The sequence below is a fragment of the Ursus americanus genome, chromosome 29 (assembly GCF_024610735.1).
Source record: "Ursus americanus isolate L20-20 chromosome 29, mUrsAme1.1.p, whole genome shotgun sequence".
NCBI classification, from domain to species: domain Eukaryota; kingdom Metazoa; phylum Chordata; class Mammalia; order Carnivora; family Ursidae; genus Ursus; species Ursus americanus.
Genome location: NC_142155.1, coordinates 11813082 through 11827539, shown reverse-complemented (window position 1 = coordinate 11827539; position 14458 = coordinate 11813082). Strand labels below are relative to the sequence as shown.

Below are 14458 nucleotides of genomic sequence, written 5' to 3'. Positions count from 1 at the left end.
GTACTGGCACAAAAATACACATAGATAATAGAAAAGAGAGCCCAGGCATAAACCCAGTAATAAGTATTTAGACCATTTACACGTATAGTAATTATTATAGGTAGATAATTTTTACAATTGATACATAAACATTTAAGATTTTTAGTTCTTAGTGGACTACACTCTTTTCTCTTACCATGTTTCTCTTCATTTCTAATAATTTTCTTTGCTCAGATGTCTGCTTTATCTTAACGAATAAAGCTACTTCTGCTTTCCTTGATTAATGTTTGTATAATATATATCCTCCCACCTTTAGTTTCAACCTGACTATATTGTTATATTTGAAATTTCATGTAGATAGCACATAACTGAGTCATGTTTTTAAATCCACTCTGCCAATTTCTTTTAATTGGTGTATTTAGACAGTTTATATTTTATGTAATTATTATGTCAGGATTTATCATTTTAATATTTTTTCTCTTTAATTTCTCTGTTTTATTTCCCCCTCCTTCCTGTGGGTTATTTAAACATAATTTAAAATTCCGTTTTGATTTATCTATAGTGCTTTTGGTTTCTACTGATACCACAGGTGGGGGAGTTGTTACTGGATAACTGAGATGAAAGTGGATCCTTACTTAGCCTAGTAGGGATGTTTGGATGTCTTATAATAATAGTAGAAATGTAGACGTCTAGGCTCCCAACTTGGCTTTTGCTAGCATTGTGGGAGTGAGGCCATATTTTTTCCTGTTGTGTTTGACAGGAATAGCACAGTTATTATCAAAAAGTTTTCTGCCTTCCTAGGCTTCCCCTTTATTGGCTTTTTGCTGGAGAGAGCAGGCTTTTGCTGGAGCTCCCCCCTTTCCCCTGCCCCATACTCACTGGCATTTCTGGGTGCTAGATTCTTTAGCTCCAAAACTGGGATACATGAGGCAAAAAGAAAACCCAGGGAGCTTACCACCATATCAATCCTAGGTTCCCGAGGTTCCTAGACAGTCTGCCTTCTTCTCTCTACTTTTCATGGTCTTATGTTTGTTTTATACAATGACCAAGGTTTTAGTTGTAATTAGAGGATGGAATAGGGAAAAGTATGTCTATCCCATCTTCCTGGAAGTCCATTCTTCAATGTTTTAAAAAATATACTATTACATGATTACCTTGTAATTATATCTTATCTTGTATTTGAAATTCTTGGAGGGCTAAATCTCTTTTTTCCCCTGGGGACTTTCACTCATTGCCATTTTTTCCCTTATGCTTCCCTTACGGGTGACCTGATTTAAGCTGAGGCTTGGACTTACAATGAAGATGTTTATCTTCTTAGAGAATTTTCTTTTGCTTTTACTAGATGCCCAGATATGCTACCTGGGATCACTTTACATTCACCTAGTCTGTAATTTAATTTGGTTTAATTTAGCTTCAGTTTCACCTCTTCCTCACCGCCTCTGTCTCAGGTTTAGTCTCCTGATTGGAGTACCAATATAGGCATCTTTCCTTCTTACCCTTTTTTTTTTTTTGTATACAAACCTATAAAACCTGCTGTCCTTCCTCCCATGTATCTAAGTGTGTTTGTACATATGCATATTGATCAGTGCTCAGATTTTAGTTCATGGGTTCTTTTTAGAGGTTGAGAACCATCTTGCAGAATTTTCTTACTTTCTTTGAGCCTAGAAAGTCAATAAAATTATGTTTTATGAGATCCAGTTCTTTGTAGAAAAAGAGTTGTACTGCCAGAAGCTGAAGCTATATTTTTTACCTTTTCAAACAAACAAACAAACAAACAAACAAACAAACAAACAACACCCAGTCACATTTATTCTCAAAAGGCCATTGAGAAAATCTCATAACATTAGAGCTGCTTTTCCCAAACTATATTCTATGGAAATTTAATATCATTGACGTAAATGATAATAGGTCTTCCTCAAAAAAAGTTTAAATGTTCATGGTAAAAAATTGGAGTAAATCATGTATACTGTATCTTCTGCTGTTAGGAATACATAGCACATATTAGCATGTTAAAGGTTCCGAGAATTTGTGAAGTAAATAAAACTTTAAAATTGTGATTAACACTCCATTTCCCAAATTACTTGAATGTGGAATCTCACATCTTAATTAATTAATTAATTAAGGGGTATTTTTTCACATCCCACAGGACACTAGAGTTCTGTGAGACAGTTTGGTTAGTGCTGATTTAGAGTCTCTGCTTAGAAGCAGTACATTTAGAATGAGAAAATATCGTTCTAGTCCTGGCTTTGTTGAGCTGTAGGACATTGGGTGAGTGCATAACCTGCTTGAACCCATTTCTTTCTTTATAAAGAGGTTGAAGGAAATGGTTTCTAGGGTGTTTTCCAGCTCTGTCATTATCTTCCAATCAACAGAGTCACCAATGTCTCCTTTATAGTGTAAGGATGAGTGCTCGGGATAGTATTGGAAATGTGTGTTCACTGCTCTCCAGGCTTAAAATGCTCCTCACCTCCCCAGTACTCCCCTCTCATGCCTTTACACTGTAGAGGACCTGCCTTTATTGGAATTTCTACCGCCTCTTGTATCCAGGTTGAATATTTCTCCTCAGAGCTAGTTTTTGTTTTTTCAATCACTATCACAACCAGCTAGGCTAATAATGTGAGTGCGATGGGAAGAACCCATGTGTGATTGTACCTTCCCTGCCTGTGTTCATAAGATAGGCAGATTGACCTTGAACAACAGAAATTTGTTTAGTCCCTGATCTATTTTCCTAGATGTATTGTCTTATTTAAATATATTTTTTTTAGAGATTTCATTTATTTATTTGAGAGAGACAGAGAGAGAGAGAGCAAGCATGAGCGGGGAGGGGGGGTGCAGTGGGTGAAGCAGACACCCCGTTGAGCGGGGAGCCTGATGTGGGGCTCCATCCCAGGACCCCGGGATCATGATCTGAGCCGAAGGCAGACACTTAACTGACTGAGCCACCTAGGGACCCTAGATGTATTGTCTTAAGGTGAAAAGAGCACTCATTGAGTCTGGAGGTAGAAGGCTGGGTTTGAGGGCCAGTTGAAGATCTTGGCTCCCCATTTTTGCCTATCTGAGACTCTCAGTTTCCCCTCTCTAAAGCAGTGGTGATGCTAAATTGCTCCATCTACATTATAAAGCTCTTGTGTGGATCCAGGTGATAATAAATGGGGAACTCTGCTGTGTACTACAGAAGCTTTGCAAATGGAAGGTGTGTGAGAGGTGAATAACAAGTTTTGTGATTGTGGTTACTTGGAGTTTACAGAAAAATAGGTTGAAACAATAACTAGAGAGGCACATGCTGAGGCTATTTATGAAAAGAAAATCCAGGAGATAACAAGGTTTGTAAATTTAATTCTAGAGGTGCCTGGGTGGCTCAGTTGGTTTAGCCTTGGACTCAGTTTCGGCTAGAGTCATGATCTTGGGGTTGTGGGATTGAGCTCTGTGTCAGGCTCCGAATTCAGCAGGGAGTCTGCTCAAGATTTTCTCTCTCCCCCTCCATCTGGTGTACTCCGTCACACTTTTTCCCTTTAATAAATGAATAAATCTTAAAGAAAAATTAAATTCTAGACCTTCTCCTTGCCTTTCCTTTCTCCTGCTATCTTTTTATGTAAGAAGGAAAAGCATAGGAAACTAATTTTTAAAAAAGTCATGGGACTTTCCAGGTAAATAAAGATTAAAGAAAAGATGGGGCCAATTTAGGTTAAGACATATTCATATGCCAAAGTTTATTTTTAGTTGAAAATCCCGTTGGCCTTATTCAACTCAGAAAAATGAAAACTGATGACCTAGAAGTGAAAATTTGTATATCCTTCTACTTAGTCTCATAAGTCATTCAGTTCTAATTCCTTTGTGAATTCATGCAATCCTTTGCCAATGAATTAATGAATAATATTCTTCTAAGTGGGTTCCTATGAGAATGGATTTTTGTGTGTATAGCTTATTAAATCCTTTTTAATATCTATGATTTTACCACACTAATAAAAGCGTCAAACTTATGCCCTTGAAATGTAGAGGAAAAGTTATATGATTATTATTTCAATATTCAATAATCTTTCTTGCAAAAGCCACCATGCTACTATATTCTTTTGTATAAAAACAGTAAGTGATACAAATCCACTCCATTAAGCTGGCTTGGTGGGCAAAGACACCTTTAGAATCCTCATAATTGTCACTGCTTTCTGACATTTTCTCCATTTTAAGAAACAAGACTAAAGCAAAACAAAGAGAACTTACTCTAAAAGGACTGAGTCACAGCTTGGAACATTTCATGTTGATGTTATTTGAAATGGAAGTTGACAATTTCTGATTGATGAGGATGCAGAAGAAAAGCCTGTGTAGACCTAGTATCAGCACAGTATAGGGAATAAAGTATCAGGATGAATGTGGGCATGTCCTCTCCCCATCCCATGGCTCATTTCCCTTCTGGGCTCCCTGGTATGTAGGGTTAACATTCCATGTTCTTTGAGGATGGAACTTCAGTACCAAATGTTTGATTTGGAAGTCATGCTAGAAAAAGTATAAGACACATCTTCCTTCCCTCTGATTCAAATATCCCATTTTCTTTCTTTGCCTACCTAATTCTCACTTAACCTTCTGGGGTTTGGCTGACATCTGTCACCTATAATGGAAAGCAGTTCTAGACCTTGTGGCCTGAATTAGGTCCCCTTTTCTGGGTTCCTGGGCACCATACAGAACACTTATACAAAGCTATTTAATTTCCCTTAAATTTGCCTGTTTACTTTTCCCCCTCAGTTCCCACTCAAACACAACCAGCACTGTCCAGAACTTTGTGCAGTGACAGAAGTGTTCTAATTCATGTTATCCAGTGTGGTAGCGACTAGTCACATGTGGCTACTAAGCACTCAAAATATGGCAAATGAGACTGAGCAACTGAAATTTAATTTTATTTCATTTTAACTATATTCATTTAATTTAAACTTCTGTTAAAAGTATATAAAAATTCTATATATAAATTATAAATACTTTAAATTGTTTATTAAAATGATTTAGATTTAAATTTAAATAGTCACATGGTGGCTTTTGGCTACCATATTGGACAGCACTGCAATAGACCGTAAGCTTCTTGATGGCTGGGATTGCATCTCATTTACCATTATATTTCCAGTACTAGAGGACAGAATCCCAACACTTTCTGTGCACTCCAGAAATACCTGTTGACAACTGAATGAATGTCAGTGTTCTGGCCTTATTTCACTATCACATTTTGTTTGATAGCTGAGGCTCAGAAACCTGATACTGTAGCTGAAATTCTGGCTTTATCACTTAACATTTATTCAAGGGTGACTTAATTTCTCTGTGCCTCAGTCTCCTCATCTTTAAAATGAAGTATAAATAGTACCTACCTCATAGGGTTGTAATGAGCATTAAATGAATTTTTACATGTATTAATTCATTATTTAATAAATACATTAATTAGTGCTTAGTACAATAGATGGCAGATAGTAAGTTCTACCATGTACTAGCGATCATTATATTGATTTTGCAGTGTTGCCTTTTATTAAGAGAAGGAGTGAGAAAAACAAACAGAAGAAAATGAGAAGAAAATGAGGCAGAGATGCCTGGGGGAGTTCAGTTGGTTAAGCGTCTGCCTTTGGCTCAGGTCATGATCCCAGGGTTCTGGGATCGAGTTCTATATCGGGCTCCCTGCTCAGCAAAGAGCCTGCTTTTCCCTCTGCCTGCTGCTCCCCCTGCTTGTGTTCTCTCTCCCTCTCTCTGAAAAATAAAATCTTTAAAAAAAGAAAGAAAATGAGGCAAAAAGCCCACTCCTTTGGTAGAAAGTATTGAATTTTGTGCAAGATCATCTAAACTAAACACGTTAGGGATCTTTATGCATGCATTATTTGAGATTCAAATAAATATATTTAAATAAATATATTTATTTGAATTTTAAATAAATTTATTTATTTGAGAGAGCCATCAAAAGGGCTAAAGAGTAGAAAGCAAACCATATAAGACCTTTAACGATAGGGAACAAACTGAGGGTTGCTGGAGGGGAGGTGGGTGGGGAATGGGCTAACTGGGTGATGGGAATTAGAGGGCACTTGTGATGACCACTGGGTGTTATATGTAAGTGATGAATCACTAAATTCTACTCCTGAAAGCAATATTATACTATATGTCAACTGACTAGAATTTCAATAAAAACTTGAAACATGAAAAAAAAAAAGCTGCTATTCTGATGTGTCTCATATGGGATTAACTACAGTGTCACGTTGATAGAGCACAATAAACAATGGCAATAAAATGGAGCAACTTACTTACTTTATTTATTTATTTATTTATTTATTTATTTATTTATTTATTTATTTTTTAAATGGAGTAACCTTAGAATATAAAGGAAGTGACAAGTTTTAAGACAACAACCTTACTATCATTTATAATATAAATTAAATTTAATGCAATTATAGCAAAATGTATCTTTTTAAAAATATTTATTTATTTATTTTAGAGAAAGAGAGATGGGGGGGGTGGGGGGCTTGATCCCAGGACCCTGAGATCATGACCTGAACGGAAATCAACTGAGCCACCCAGGTGCCCCAGCAAAATGTATCTTATAAAGAATGTCAGTAAGGATGCTGACGAGAAAGACTTTATCTTAGAGCAGTCTTCCATTGCTGTCATTCTGAGCCAGCATGGTTGGCAACCAGGCTGGATCTCTGCAATGACAAAATAAATCACACATTTCTTCCCTAATTTGACATCTTTTTCAATACACAGTTGATGAGTGAAATTAAAAAATGTCTTAACCCTGAAAACGATTTCCTTCTTTATATTCAGATAGTTATTTTGATTTATTGATATGTCTGTCTTTACTTGGGGAAGGAGAATCAGATGGTGGCCTTGGCTTTGGAAACTCAAGCCATTCCCTCCCTATTTGGGGGGAATCTTTGGGCGTTACTATCTACTTTTTAGGATAAGAAAACTAAATCTCAGAGAGATGCTATTTGCCCAAAGCCACATGGTTTATAGTTATTTAATAGAACTGGAAGTAGAGCCTGGGTTTTGTGACTTCTAGTTCCATGAGTTTCCAATGAGTTTTGAGTTTAGAAGATACTGAAAGAAAAGAAAGAAGGAATAGAAGAAGAAATACCCATAAGAAAGTGCTACTTATTTCACTGGAATTTATCCTTTTATTAATCATAATGAGATTCTGGGGTAAGCTACTGATCCTCTCCTCAGATGAATGCACATAAAAGTATTTTTGCTAACAAATTTGGGTAATAATAGTTCCTGAAATTCACTGATGGACCCTTATTTAAAAATGCATAGTGTGGAAAGAATCCAATTTCATTTTAGGGCATTATAAATAATGCCTCAAAATCTCTGCACACATAGTCATTGCTGGTCTGAAATACCTGCTGGAAAAGGGAATACCCTCATGGGTTGAGGATAGATTCTGAACAGGCTTTATCATTCTCTATTACTGAACACAATGATTGTAGATTGTGTTGCTTCTACCTTCATATTTGATGTGGTCACGATGACACTCTACGAAGTTAGAATATAATGCCTTTTTTTTTTTTTGTCAATAAGGAAACATTATAACATGTTTCTCCTTACCAATAACCTTCAGAGTTAGGTAATGTTACCCATTACTACATATGTATATTTCAAAGGCATTTGCTACCTGGGCAGTAAAATATTCTAATTCCAAGAAGTAGAATTAGAAGATATATTAGCTATTTGGTGCTTTCAAGTTTATAAAATCGTACTAGAAGAAAAGCAAGACAAGAAAATATTTGAGATGCGTTTAATAATGCTGGTATTTTAGGAATTTCAGTAAGTTGCTAAAAGGAATAGAGAAATTATGTTAGGTAACCAGAGATCTCTTTAAGCATGGATATTAATGTTAAACATGCAATCCACTAACAGCAAGTTGCTGGTGGGAACAGTATAAAAATTTAAAGAGACATAATGAAGGTTTTATTTCTGGTTTAAGACCTCATTTTTATTTCCCACTGGGAAAATGTGAAACCACTTCTCAGAACAGTAATTTTAAATTGTGTAACTTAAGAATGAAATAGACATAGGGAAATCAGGGTAAGGAAATATGTGTCTTCAATACTTCCTTAAAAAATACAGTAAGCCATGTATTTATTTTATACCTTCCAAAATAAAAGAAAATAGCTCCAGGACAATTTGGATAAAATAGGAGTCATAGGAGTAGGTTTTTATTCATTTTAAGGGTATTGTTGGGGTCTTCTGAAGAATTTCATTTTCATTAATAAACTCAAGCTATCTTTCCTTGAAGCACAGCTATTTTCATGCTGAGGGGGAGAGACTGAACATTCATGTGTTTTCTCAAATAAGTACCTTCCTATAGTAGCATAGTGTAGCAACAGTGTTGTTCTTCCTTAGAAAAAAAACTATAAGCAGAATTGTCCATTATTTCTAAAGAATGCCATACTCTGGCTACCCCTGATCATGGTCCCTCTTTTTATAGCTTGATTTGATTCTCAGCAAACAACTTCCAAGAATACACATAAAACAGATGGACTTATATGTGAAAATACATGGGGGGGCTTTAATTGTAGTGGTTTTCTTTTCACAAAAGAACAAGGGGAAACTGTCTCTTTACACCAGGTTTTCTCAGAGCCTGATACAGTCAGTACAATTATTAACTCAGTTCAACACCTGTTGAGCACTTTTTATATGGCAGGCCCTGCACTGGTACTAGGGAAGCCAGCATGAGTAAGACCCAGTATCTGTCTTCAGGAACCTCAGGGGTGGAAGGCAAAAACTGATTCATAACGATATGATTTTGAGACAATGCAGTTGATGCTTTGAGAGATGTGTGCAAAGAGTATACTGAATATGAGAAGGCACCAAGCACAGCCTGGAGAGATAAGAATGCTTAGTCGGTCAAAGAAAAGGATGTCTTGTGGTGCATGAGGGTTTTATAAGCACATGTGCCAGCATGAGCAAAAAAGCATGAGGCTAGAAACAGCACAGTGCATATTGGAATCGCTGGGATAAGAAGAAGCTATGTGGCTGAAGAGACAAACAGAGTCCATGTTGCATTCCAAGGAAGACCACATACACCATGCTAACTAAGGAACCTGGACTTTATCCTGTACCTTTATCTGTTCATAAGAAAGAACCATGTAGGGGAGGTCTGTGGCAGGATTAGAGATCTGGAGGTCATCAACATGTTAGGTAGAAACTGTAAAATGAATGTGACCACTCAAGGAGTGTCTGTAAAAGAATAGACTGAAGAGAGAATCCTGGAGAACCCCAACAAGTAAGAGTCTTTAAAAAAGGATAAGAAAAAACAAAATAGGAGAACAACGGGATACCATCATGATAGAAGCTGTGAGGCGCACCCAAAAAGTCTAGTGAGATTAAACCAGAAATTGTATCTCATCATTAGGAGATAATAGTGGGTTAGTCTAAAACATTGATGGGTTAGTGGGAATGAGAGTCATATTGCAGTAAATTGAGAAGTGAGTGGGAGGTAAGTGTAGTCAGCTTGTAGAAGAAGCTTGGACAAGCATGAATGGAGAAAGCTGCTTCAGGGAGTTTGCTTGTTTTCTCTGCAGGAGAGCCCTGAGCATATTTAAAGGCTGATGGTGGGTGTTTGTGGAAAGGAAGGAGAGGGAATATTGCCGGAGCCATGTTCATGTGAATTTTGGAGGGAGTGGGATAAAGATTCCATTCTGATTAATTGTCCTTCAATGAGAAGAGAGACATGTCTTTCTCTAAGACTGACTATAAGAAAGAAAGAGATATTAGGGCAACTTTAAAAAAACATTTAAATAAAAAAAACTTTTGAGTAGATAATACCATTGTTCAAAATTAGAAAGGTATAAAAGGTTATACAATGAAAAATTTTCTCCCCATCTCTGCTTCTCATTTATTACCTTCTTAGAAAATACTTTATTGAACACCTACAATATGCAGGTACTGTTTCCCATGTTGGAGACACAACAGTGAACAAAATAGAGGAAGGTCCTGCTGACATGGTCCTTTTATTTGTGTACGTGTGTGTGTGTGTGTGTGTGTGTGTGTGTGTGTGTGTGTGCAAGAGAGAGAGAGAGAGAGAGGAGGAAGATATTGACAATAAGGAAATAAAGAGTCGTATAATATATAACCTAATACATATCAAAGTTCTTTGACAAAAATAAAGCAGTTATGGGGAGGTAGGCAAATTCTGTATTTTTGTAGTATTATCAAGGAAAGCTCTCTGAGAAATGGGTTTGCGTACAGTACTGAATGTGGTACAGAATAAGCTGAGAGGTTATGTTATGGAAGTCCCAGGCAGTGGGGGCAGGAAGTAAAAAGGCCCCAATTAGGGACATGATGGTGAGTTTGAGGAACTGTGAGAGGATAGCCTGAGCAGAGCTAAGGAAAGAAGTGGGAGAGACAACTCTTGGTCCTACAGAAGTAACAGGAGGTCTACAGCTTTGTAGACTTTAGATTATACCCCAACTTTTGAGTGTCTTGCTTCAAAATGGGGTTATGATGTAAATAAGACACTAAAAGATCTTGTTAAAGTGCGGATTCTGATTCAGTAGGTCTCAGATGGAACTTGAGATTCTGTATTTCCAACAAGCTCCCAGGTGATGCGGTTATTGTCAGTCTGCAGACCACACTTAGAATATAATGGTCTAGAAGTAGTAATGAGGACGCTTATTCTACTCCAGACTCTATGGACTTAGGGTATAGGAGAACAAACAGCTACTATTTGTGAGGTATGAGTATAAAATGGGGTGGCAAGTTTCAGTCAAAGTAAGAAGTTGCTGGAACATTCTGAGAAAAGGTTAAAGACATAGGTCATTTGCTAATATATTGCTGAGTTCTTGAGGGCACAATGTAACTATTCTGGGTAGGTAAGTGTGTGAGATTGGGTCAGATGAGGGGATGTACAGAATTTATGAAAAAGGCAGACAAAAATGAGGATGATGTGGCACCTGGAACTGCTCCTAGTGTTTGAGATAAATACAGATGTGAGGAAGAAGGGATTTATTCCTGATGCTCTTTTAGGGGAAAATGTACCACCAGTTCCAATTTTAGCCTTCTTCATAAGGTTAGTATTCAAGCAGATTGTTGTTGTGAGGTGGGGAGTGTTGTGCGTCAGGGGTTGGGGGTATTTCCAGGATCAGGAGGAGGTCTAGGGGTCTCTTCTGTGGTCCCTTTAATGGCAAGATCCAGACCTGGGGTGGTGCAACATTATCTGGAATGAATACAGTGTGGAAGACCCTATTTACATTCCTCCATGGCCGTATGGTTTCTCTCTTCAAAGCAACCAATATTAGTAGTCTCCTGTGTATTCTTTCAGAGCTATTTTATACAGATAAAAAACTCAATAGGAGTATAAAATATTTCAACAGCACAATTAACAAGCTTGATCTAATGGACGTAGAAAGAATATTACACCTAACAGCTGTGGAATGCACCATTTTGCTCCTTTCAAGGTCTCATGAAACATTTACACAGATTGATCCATACTGGCCCATGAAGCAAGTCTCAAAAAATTCAAAGGATATCACAGAGACTGTACTTTCTGACCATATTACAATTATGCTGGAATTTAATAACAAAGAGAAAAAGTCTTGAGGGAATCAAAATTTCTTTTCTATCATTAAAATTTTAGCTATTATTGATAAAGAAAGAGAAAAAGTCTATATGTTTGAAATCCAAGAAACACAGTTCTAAATAACTTGTGGTCAAAATAGAACAATATATCAGGAAATATTTAGAACTAAATGACATGGGAATTCCTTTACTAAAACTTATTGGATGCAGCTAAGGCAGTGTTCAGAGGAAAGTTTTTAGCCTTAAATACTTCTGTAGTTAAGAAGAAAAAATAAAAATTAATAAGTTAATCACCTATGTTCAAAAGTTAAGGGGAAAAAACAATAAAATCAACCCAAAGTAGAAATAATAATAAAGAATATGAATTTAATGAAAGGTAATACCAAAGTGTAATAGAGAGGCCCAGTAAAGGCAAAGGTTGATTATTTGAAGAGTACATTTGAGAAGCCTCTGGTAAATTTAAGAAAATAAAAAGGAGAAGACAAAAATTAGAAGTAAAAAAGACATATCTATAGATGATACAGAGCAAAATGATAATAAGAGGATATGATAAGCAACACTGTTTGTAACAGACTTGGACACATTCCTAGAAAAACATAATTTATCAAGGAAGTAATAATGGAGTTGCTTATGTTAAGCCCCACACCACCAAACAGTCTTAAGTTAGTTACAGTTTTGGCTTTCCCAGAAATGGAATCTTAAACCAGTCAATCAGAAATCACCTGATTAACACTAGTTAAGTAATCTTACTAGCGACCCCTGCCATCCTCTAAAGGAAATTAACTTTGCAATAACCAACCCACTTTTTGCCAATATAACTTTATTGTTGCTCCTTTCTGCCTATGAAAGTTTTTCATTTTGCACAGGTCTTTGAGGTTCCTTTGCTAGATTGAATGCTGCCTGATTTGAATTGTTTTTTGCTCAAATAAACACTAAAGAGTTTTAATATGCCTCAGTTTATCTTTTAACATATTCTTATGTCCAATAAGTTAATTGATTTGTATTTAAGTCTTCCTACTCAAGGTGTGTAGGCACAGATTGTTTTACCAATATATTCTAGCAAGTACTCAAAGAACGAGTAATTCCACTCCTACACAAACTATTCTGGAATACAGAGAAAGAGGGAACACTTGACAAACCACCATAAGAGTTTAGTTGTCATAATCTTGATATCAGACCTAATGAGGACAATTTAAGAAAGGAAAATCTAACTCATGAACTTAGAAGAAAAAGTCTTGAGCAAGTATTAGGAACAGGAGTCCTGCAATATATAAATAGGTAGGTAAGGAAGGAGGGGAATGTGTCTTAGAAAGAGGAAGAAAAAGAAGACAAGAGAAAGATGTCAAAAGCCCAGGATGAGGAGCTATCAGGAAAGTTGGTGGGTTGGTACTAAAAATAAGCTTCACTTCCTTTACAATTTTGACACTTCTTGCTCTAACATTACAAAGTGTGTGAAGGAAATACTTCAAACTTTTATCTTTGTTTATTCATATAGTTATTAAGCCCCTTCTATGTACAAGGTATACTGAGCTAGGAAATAAAAAAGGTATGCTCTGGGGCGCCTGGGTAGCGCAGTCGCTAAGCGTCTGCCTTTGGCTCAGGACATGATCCCGGCGTTCTGGGATCGAGTCCCACATCAGGCTCCTCCGCTGGGAGCCTGCTTCTTCCTCTCCCACTCCCCTGCTGTGTTCCCTCTCTCGCTAGCTGTCTCTCTGTCAAATAAATAAATAAATAAAATCTTAAAAAAAAAAAAAAAAAGGTATGCTCTGAGGATTTTGTGAAGAAGGCAGGGACATCTCCCCAGATTCCTCCATGAAACACATGGGACAACTAGGATAAAAAAACAACAACAATGGGCCACAAACAGTCTTCACAAAACTAGGTGACAGAGTATCCCCAAATTATGAGCAAGTAACGACAAATCACCAACAGTTACAAGACCTCCTGGGTGTTAACACCTGTCCAAGAGGAAGCAGAAAGAAACAACAGGATGTCTGACAAACCCGATGACTTCAAAATAGCAAACAAGCATTCACCTGAAAAACTCCGCCAGCCAAGCTGAGAAAAGCAACTGGAACTGAGAGGAATTTTCATGATCCCAAAATATCTGTGGTGAGGCACGGTGTGTGGTAAGACTGGAGGTGCTTGAATAGTCTGAGCTCCCTTCATTCTCAAAGCTACCAAACAAAGGTCCCTCCCAGGACAAAGCTGGGCGATAGTCCAAGCTGAGAAAAACTGCTGAGAAGAGAATCTAAATTGAACAGGTCAGGGATAATAGAGACCATGGAAATATAAAGTCCAGATCAAAGTGTTGAGGGAGAATAGAAACAGAAGATCTTAGAATTTAAGTGTTCATATTGTTGAATACTTTACAAATACCACCAGGAGAGGGTGGCCTAGAGACATTAAATTGGAAAAACTAAGCAAAGCCTCCTTTATAAAAGTTCAGAAAATCGAATTCTCTGTCAAAATAAGCAACAGAGAAAAGGAGAGGGTTCAAATCACATTTAAATTTATGATAGGATAAAAAGAAAGAATAAGGAGTAGAATCTCTATAGATAATGTAGGAATATGAGATGGATGTTCTCACAAAAATAAAAACTATAACTTAGGGGCGCCTGTGTGGCTCAGTTGGTTAAGCATCTCACTTTTGATTTCAGCTCAGGTCATGATCTCAGGGTGGTGAGATCAAGTCCCATGTCAGGCTCTGTGCTGGGTGTGGAGCCTGCTTAAGATTCTCTCTCCCTCTCCTTCTTCCCCTCCTCCTCAAAAAAACCCCCCAAAACCAAAAATACTATACCAATATTTCAAAATGAACTAAAAGGTAGAAGATCTGAAAGATGAATCAGTACGAAGAAAACTCAGTAATAAAGTGGTAGAACTCAAGAAAGAATAAGACAAAAAAGAAAATATGATTTCGGAGACTGACTAACTAGAA

At 37.0% G+C, this 14458-nt stretch overlaps 1 protein-coding gene across 2 annotated transcripts in view; it reads right to left on the bottom strand.

Annotated features, from left to right (window-relative positions):
• The window catches only part of B3GAT2 (beta-1,3-glucuronyltransferase 2), a 243899-nt gene extending 230191 nt beyond the window's left edge, over positions 1-13708 (bottom strand). For both annotated transcript variants that reach the window (XM_087856969.1, XM_087856970.1), the window contains exon 1: positions 13557-13708. The gene's annotated coding sequence lies outside the window, so the exon portion shown is untranslated. The remainder of the gene's footprint in view (positions 1-13556) is intronic.
• Positions 13709-14458: the final 750 nt, after the last annotated feature.